The sequence below is a fragment of the Myodes glareolus genome, chromosome 1, assembly GCF_982192425.1.
Source record: "Myodes glareolus chromosome 1, mMyoGla1.1, whole genome shotgun sequence".
Taxonomy (NCBI): Eukaryota; Metazoa; Chordata; class Mammalia; order Rodentia; family Cricetidae; genus Myodes; species Myodes glareolus.
In genome coordinates this window covers 62,141,970-62,151,185 of record NC_142026.1, presented here as the reverse complement: position 1 = coordinate 62,151,185, position 9,216 = coordinate 62,141,970, and positions in this window count along the sequence as shown.

Sequence of the window (9,216 nt, the reverse complement as noted above, 5' to 3'; positions counted from 1 at the left end):
TTGAGCAAGCAGAAGCCATCCCTTGCCTTCTTTCAGTATATATCCTGGGTATGTGAGTTCTGAGACACAGATCTGGGCCTATTTAGCTGACACTTTCTACCCTAATTGACCTCCAGCAGGTCTCTAGTTACCTGTAAGCAAGAATCTTGGTCCTTAGAAGCAATCAGAAGATCATCAATATACTGGATGAGATTTACCTCATGGTGTGAGGTCTGATAATCCCTCAAGTTCTGATGTAAAGCTTCATCAAAGATGATTAGGGAATTTTTGAATCCTTAATGCAAGCAGGTCCATGTGAGCTGTCCACTGAAGCTCCAGTCTTAGTATTGCTATTTGGAGGCAAAGATTGGTTGACCTTTGACTTCATAGTTTAGGATGAAGAAGGCATACTTAAGGTCTAGAACTGAGCACACTTGGAGTTCTAGAGAGCTGGAGTTTAGGAGATTATAGGGATTGGGAACCATAGTGTAAATTTCTTCAATCCTTTAAAACTCCCTAAGATGTTGTACTGGTCGATAGTCATTGGTCCCTTACTTCCTTACTGGCAGAAGCCGGGTGTGCCAAGGAGACTGGCAAGGCACTAGTATTCCATGCTCCAGGAGCCAATTAATATGTTTAGTAATGTCCAACTTAGCCTCCGGGGCCATGGACTACAGCCTCACTCTGACCGGTTGGGCATTGGATTTTAAGGTGACTACAACTGGGGGCTGTCCCTTCCCATACTCCTGGGATGGAGCACTGGTGTTCAGCCATTAGAGGAGATTCCTCTAAAGTCAGAGTCTGTGAAAAGAGCCTGTATTATTCTTCTAGGTACAGGCATAAGGCGTAGACTTTGGGCCATGTGGAGATTGTCACCCCTTTCTCAGTGAAATGAATTTGAACTTTCATCTTGACCAGTAAGTCTCTTCCCACGAGTGGGTAGGGGCATTTAGGGATAATTATGAAGAAATGTGTAACTTTCTTCCGAAATCCATAGTACATTTCGTGGGCCATGGTTGTAGGACCATCCCTGTTTGTATGATGAAGACCCCAGTGGAGTCTTTAACACTGGTGGGTCAGCACCAGTGTCTACTAAGAAATCAACAGGTTGCCCCTCTACTTTTAGGGTTACCCAAGTATTGAGGAGAAACTTCAAATCCCATCTCCTTCAGTTGTCTGGATCTGCCATTCCATTCCCTTTTGTCCTCTCTTTCTTTGTGGACATTTCTTCCTCCAATGGTGTCTTTCCTTGTGATAAGCACATTGATTCAATCTGAGGAGGGGATGCTCATGGCCTTTATCTTCTGGCCCGTTCGCTATGTGGGACAGCCGACATTCCCTCTGCCCATCAGGCCTCCAGCTCTTACCTGCCAGTAAGACTTCAGCCAGCCCCAAGTGTGCTTATCTTCATGTTCTTCTCTGTTGTTGTAAACCTTAGTGGTTATAGCAGTCAATTCAGTCAGATTTTTACCTTTAAATTCTTTGGGCCACTGAAGCTTCTGCTTGATATCTGGGGCTGCTTGGTTGATGAAAGCCAGGTTGACAGCCATCTGATTCTCAGGAGCCTCTGGATTCAATGGAGGGTAGGTGCAGAAAGCTTCCATCAAACTCTCAAGAAATGCTCCTGATGACTCATCCTTTCCCTGCACTTCCTGACTACCTGGGCTGCTTAGCTGCTGCATGGAGACCACCTATGAGAATCTGGCAATAGACCTTTAGCACTGTCTTAGTCCAACTCCAACATAAATTATCTCTCTGAACTGTTGTGGAGGTGCAGAAATAATTGAGACACAGTTCATATAGTAATATCGGAAGGGAGTCTCAGGGTACATTCCAATCCTGAGGATCATCCATGTTTAAAGTTAAACTGAGGGGGAAATTCGTTAGCATTTTGTTTTCGGGGTTGCAGGACTAAAGTCAAGTCTGCATCTATGGCTGCTCTGTCACTAGCTTGAATTAACACATTTATTACAGGCAATCTCCATAACTGCAAAGAAGGGAGCAGAACAGCAGTAGCATATCCTGACCCTGGAGACAGCCTGTTTGTAAATGCTAGGTGACCACACGGTGTGAACTGCGGCTTGAGAGCTTGGCTGCCACACAGCGTACAAATATGTGGCCTGTATAATACTACACTTGGCAGTACTGTAATCCCATCTGTCCTTGGAGGTGGTCCCACAGAGGAGAGAGAGAGAGAGAGAGAGAGAGAGAGAGAGAGAGAGAGAGAGCACAGTGGCTTCCCTGCATGAGTATGCATGGGATGCAGTGTGGGTTTGGGTCAGGGAAGGAATGCAGGAGGGAGATGCTGACGAGGAAGTGCTCCACAGGGGATCAGAAGGCTCAGGTGAGATAAAGGTGCTCTGCAGGGAAGCAGGAGGCTTAGGGAAAGTGAGGCAGAATTAGGGTCAGCAACTGTGCTGTCTCTTAGAAGGGGGTTCCTAGCCTATCTATATAGCAGAGGGCTATGGGGAGGGGTAAAGGGGAATGAAAGCCCCCTTCAGGATTGGATGGCACAGGCAAGACTGCAGGAATATTAGATCTGTTGGCTTTCTCTTTTGATTTCTTTGGTGGGACAGGAAGAAATGGCAGTTTCATTCTCTGAGGAAGGAAGAAGGGGTTTTAGTCATGAAGGGGAGTGGATCAGGAGGTAACACCAGGCCATAATATAGGGCACTTTGTCCTGGTGATCTGGATGGCTGAGAACAACATCCTGAACTTTAAGGATAAATTTAAGATTAAAGGAATGAACCTCCAGCAACCTTGAGCTAGAGAAGGTCTGAGGCAACAAACTGCACAGGAGCAGGACTGAGCCAGTCACTTGTGCCAGAGCAGGCCTGAGGCAGTGAACTACAGAGGAGCAAGACTGAACCAGCAACCTAGGCCAGAGCAGGTCTGAGGCAGCGAACTACATAGGAGCAAGACTGAGCCAGCAACCTAGGCCAGAGCAGGCCTGAGGCAGCGACCTCCAAAAGAGTAGGACTGAGCAAACAACCTGGGATGGAGCAGGCCTAAGACAGCAAACTCCACAGGAGCAGGTATAGCAGAACAACTGCTGAGCAAGTGAGCCAGAGCCTCAGACCACTACAGGTCCAGGCATGAATCTGGGACCTTTGAGGGAGTAGACCTGAGCCAGAATCCCTGTGGGTCTGGGCGTGAGTCTGGTACCTCCTAGGAACTAGGCTTGAGCCAGGATCTCTGCAGGTCTGGGTGTGAGTCTGGGACTTTGGAGGGAGTAGGCCTGTGTCAGGTCCTCTGCAGGTCTGGGTGCACCCAATTCTGGGAACTCCAAGGGAGTAGATCAGAGCCAGAGACCTTTGCAGGACCAAGCCCAAGGCAGCGACCTCTGCAGGAGCAGAATCAGACCAGGGCCTTTTATAGAAACAGGTCTGAGTGGACAACCTTGGCCAGAGCAGGCCTGAGACAGCAAACTCCATAGTAGTGAAGCAAACACTGGTCACTCTGTGACCTCCAGGAACACGGAGTGACCAACAGGGTAACTAGAACCATGTGCTGACTATAACACAGGGAACAACCATCTGAGCCTTAGATTCACTGGCACCTAGAAGATTAATCACCAGAATCGCAGACAGACCCAGCCACAGCAATTAGAGGAAAAGATGAATAGACAAGGTACACATGCAACACCACAAGAGCAACACACCAGTAAAATCTAGAGACCCTACAACAGCAAGGCTTGAACCAAATATAGATGAAGCATTAGAAAATAAATACTTCAGGAGAATGTTTGAAACTCTTAAAGAGGAAATGAGAAATTCCCTCAAAGAAATGGAGGAAAAGACAAACAAAAAATTAGAAGGCATCAGCAATCCTTTAAAGAAAATCTAGAAAAAGCAATCAAACATGTAAAAGAAATTATTCAGGACTTGAAAACTGAAATAGAGACATAAAGAAAACACAAACCAAAGGAATTACAGAAACAGAAATCATTAGAAAATGATCAGAAACCACAAACATAAACTGCAGAATGCATGAGATGGAAGACAGAATCTCAAGCGCTGAAGATATAATAAAGAAAATAGACTCATCAGTTAAAGAAAACATTAAATCTAACAAAAGCTTAAACGAAAATATTCAGGAAATATGGGGCACCATGAAAAGACCAAACCTAAGAATAATATGTATAGAAGAAGGGGTTCAACTCAAAAGCACAGAAATTATATTTAACAACATCATAGACGAAAACTTTCCCAACCTAACAAAAGATATGCCTATGAAGATACAAGAAGTTTACAGGACACCAAACAGACTGAATTTAAAAAAAAGTCCTCTCACCACATAATAATCAAAATACTAAACATACAGAATAAAGAAAGAATATTAAGAGCTGCAAAAGAAAAAGGCCAAGTAACAAGTGAGAATTATACCTTTCTTCTCATTGGAAACAGTGAAGGCCAGGAGTTTGTTTGTGGTCAAGCATTATGCAGACATTCAGAGACCATGGATGCCAGCCCAGACTATTATACTCAGCAAAACTTTCAATAACCATAGAAGACAAAACAAGATTTTCCATGACAGAGCCAGATTTAACTAATACCTAGCCACTAACTCAGGAGTGGAAAATTCCAACCCAAGGAAGTTGGCCCCATCAACAAAAACACAGACAATTGATAGTCTCATTGTAACATGGGGTCCTGCTGGTTGGGGTTTCGGTCCTGCCCAGTTCCCACAGCCGGAAAGTCCCAAAGAAAATTACACAGAGAGTCTATATTAATAATAAACTGATTGGCCCATTAGCTCAAGCTTTGTATTAGCTCTTATAATGTATATTAACCCATTATCTTTATCTATGTTAGCCACATGGCTCAGTACCTTTATCAGTGGGGCAGGTCACATCCTGCTTCTTCTGTGATCTGGGCAAGATTGGGAGGAATGGGCTTCCTCCTTCCCAGCATTCTCCTGTTCTCCTTCGCCTTGCCTCTACTTCCTGTCTGGTTGACCTGCCTATACTTTCTGCCTGGCCAATCAGCGTTTATTTAAAACATGATTGACAGAATACAGGCAATTCTCCTGCACCTCATAGAAGCAAATCCTAAAGAAGGGGAAAACGCACAAATTAACATCACCAACAATGAAAACTAAATTAACAGGACATAGCAATCACTGGTCATTAATATCACTTAGTGTAAATGGACTCAACTCACCCATTAAAGGCACAGGATAACAGATTGGATACAAAAACAGAATCCATCCTTCTTCTGCTTAGAAAAAACACACCTCAACCTCAAAGTCAGACATCACCTCAGAGTAAAGGGTTGGGAAAAATTTTCTAATCAAATGGACCTAAGAAACAAGCTGGTGTAGCTATCCTAATATCTAACAAAATAGACTTCAAACAAAAATCAATCAAAAGGCACAACGAAGGTCATTTCGTATTAGTCACAGGAAAAATCCATTAGAAGGAAATCTCAATACTGAACATCTATGCCTCAAATACAAGGGCACCCTCATATGTAAAAGAAACACTTCTAAAGCTTAAATCATATGTTAAACCCCACATACTAATAGTGGGAGAGTTAAACACTCCCTTCTCACCACTGGACAGGTCAGTCAAACAAAAGAAATAACCAAGAAATAAGGGAACTAGCAGATGTTTTGATTCAAATGGATTTAACAGACATCTATTGAATATTCAATCCAAACACAAAAGAATATACCATCTTCTCAGCACCTCATGGAACCTTCTAAAAAATTGATCACATACTTGGTAACAAGACAAACCTCAACAGATACAAAAAAATAATTGGAATAACCCCATGTATCTTATCAGAGCACCATGGAATAAAACTAGAATTCAGCAGGAATATTAATTCTAGAAAGTCCACAACCACATGATGATTTGGGCGTCCCCTCTGTGTGCTGTCATTACCATTAATAAATAAAGAAACTGCCTTGGCCTGTTGATAGGGCAGGACTTAGGTAGGCAGGGAAGACAGAACTGAGTGCTAGGAGAAAGAAGGGCAGAGCCAGAGAGATGCTGTGAAGCCACCACCAGAGTATGACCTGCTAGAACTTTAGCTGGTAAGCCACTGCCATGTGGCAATACAAAGATTAATAGAAATGGGTTAAATTAAGATGTAAGAGTTAGACAATAAGAAGCTATAGCTAATGGGCCAAGCAGTGATTTAATTAATATAATTTCTGTGTAGTTATTTAGGTTCTGGGCAGCCAGGACGAACAAGCAGCTTCTCATTGCAACAACATGAAAATTAAACAATGCTCACCTGAATGATAAATGGGCCAGGGAAGAAATAAAGGAAGAAATTAAATGAAATTTAAATCCTATGAAATTGACCACACAACATACCCAAATTTATGGGATACAATGAAAGCAGTGTTAAGAGGAAAGTTCATAGCACTACATGCCTATATAAACAAGCTAGAAAAATCTCACACTAGTGAATTAACAGAACATTTGAAAACAAAACTGATGGAGGAGGGTTAACTGTCTATGTGTTACTTTCATTGGTTAATAAAGAAACTGCCTTGGCTTTTGATAGGACAGCAGCTTAGATAGGCGTAGTAGACAGAACAGAATGCTGGGAGGAAGAAGGCAATGAGGCAGACGCCATGAAGCCAGCTGCCAGGTAAGATATGCTGAATATTTCCTGGTAAACCACCATCTCGTGGTGAGATACAGATTATTAGAAATGGGTTAAATCAATATGAAAGAGTTATCCAATAAGATGCTACAGATAACGGGCCAGGCAGTGTTTAAATGAATACAGTTTCCGTGTAATTATTTCTGGTGTAGCTAGCTGGGATCCGGGTGGTGGGAATGCAGCCCGCCATTCCTTTTACAATTGGCGCTCCAATGTGATGGACTAAATCCACTTAAAAACCTGAGAGGGCTTAAAAAGGAGAGAAAGAGAGAGAGAGAGAGAGAGAGAGAGAGAGAGAGAGAGTTTAACACAGCTTTTTGCTGTTTGTGGGTGGCTTGCCACAAAGAAATTTTCCTGACTCAGCAGCAGGAAAACAACTGGCTGTTTTAAAATGCCGGATTTCTGGGCTGTGCTGCCATCGTGATCTCTGTCTGGCTCCTGCGGGAGACAGAGCTTTTGAATGGAGCATTTGGAGTAAAATGCTTGCTTGCTTGATGGCAATGTGGACTGCTGTGTGCCTGGAACTGTGCTCGGCTCAGGGGCACCAAATGGCTGAGGCAGGAGCAGCTCCGGCTCTGCTCTGCCATGCTGAACTGTGCTGAACTCAGGCAGGAACTATTGTAATTATCACAATGAAGGTTTAGACCGAACAGGACACAGGCGGTACAGTTTTACCTCTACATGGTGCAACTTAAGTTTTTAAGAAGTGCTTAGCATTTTAAGAAGTGCTCCTGGATAGTAAAGAATTACAGATTCACAATAGGACAAATTCAGATATAAAAGACCTCTAAATAGGTCACACTGTTGGATGATTGTACGTAGGCTTGGGAGAGAGAAGAAAAAGAATATAGAGAATAAAGTAGAGAAAATGCAGAGAATCGTCAGGTCATATTTCAAAAACCTATACTCTACAAAATTGGAAAACTTAAAGGAAATGGACAACTTTCTGGACAAATATCACTTACCAAAATTAAATCGAGACCAGATAAGCAAATTAAACAGACCTATAATTGCCGAAGGAAGAGAAACAGTCATCCAAAGTTCCCTCCCCCCCCCCCCAAAAAAAAGCCTAGGACCAGATGGTTTCAGCTCAGAATGCTACAAGATTTCAATGAGGAACTAATACCAATACTCCTGAAATTGTTCCACACAATAGAAACAGAGGGAACATTGTCAAACTCTTTTTATGAGGCAACAATTACCCTGATAGCCTAACCACATAAAGATATTACTAAGAAAGAGAATTACAGACCAATCTCACTCATGAACATTGATGCAAAAATATCCAATAAAATACTGGCAAATCTAATCTAAGAACACTTCAGAACCATCACCCACCATGATTAAGTCGGCTTCATCCCAGAGATGCAGGAATGGTTCAACATACAAAAATCTGTCAATGTAATCCACCATATAAATAAACTGAAAAATAAAAACCACACGATCATTTCATTAAATGCCAAAAAAGCTTTCAACAAAATACAACATCTCTTCATGATTAAGGTCTTAGATAGAGCAGGAATACAAGGAACATATCTAACAAACCAACAGCCAACATCAAATTAAATGGAGAGAAACTCCCAGTGATCGCACTGAAGTCATGAACAAGACAAGGTTGTCCACTCTCTCCATATCTATTCAATGTAGTTCTTGAGGTCCTAGCTAGAGCAATACGACACCAAAAGGAGATCAAGGGGATACAAATTGGAAAAGAAGTCAAACCCTCACTATGTGCTGGTGATATGATAGTTAACATGAGCCATCCCAAAAATTCTACCCAGGAACTTCTACGACTCATAAACACTTTCAGTAATGTAGCAGTATACAAGATTAATTCAAAACAAATCAGTAGCCCTCCTGTACACAGATGATAAATGGGCTGTGAAAGAAATCAGAGAAACATCACCCTTCACAATAGTCACAAATAGCATAAAATATCTCAGAGTAACTCTAACCAAACAAGTGAAAGATCTGTATGACAAGAAATTTGAAGAAAGAAATTGAAGAAGACATCAGAAAATAGAAAGATAGCCCATGTTCTTGAGTAGGTAGAACTACCAGAGTAAAAATGACAATATTACCAAAACCAATCTACAGACTCAGTGCAATGCCCAACAAAATTTCAGCAAAATTCTTTGCAGACCGTGAAGAAACTGTACTCAGCTTCATATGAATAAGCAAAAACCCAGGATAGCCAAACAATCCTGTACAATAAAAGAACTTGTGGAGGCATCACAATCCCTGACTTCAAACTTTACTTCAGAGCTACAGTACTGAAAACAGCATTGTATTGGCATAAAAACAAACAGGATGACCAATGGAACAGAATCAAAGTCCTGGATATTAATCCCCATACTTTCAAACACCTGATTTTTGAGAAAGAAGCAAAAAATATCAAGTAGAAAAAGAAAGCATATTTAACAAATGGTGCTGGCATGACTGGATATCAACATGTAGAAGAATGAAAATAGATCTGTCACCGTGCACAAAACTCAAGTCTGAATGGATCAAAGACCTCAACATAAAGCCAATCAGAATGAACATCATAGAAGAGAAAGTGTGAAATACACTTGAACACATTGGCACAGGGAACACTTCCTAAATATAACCCCAGTAG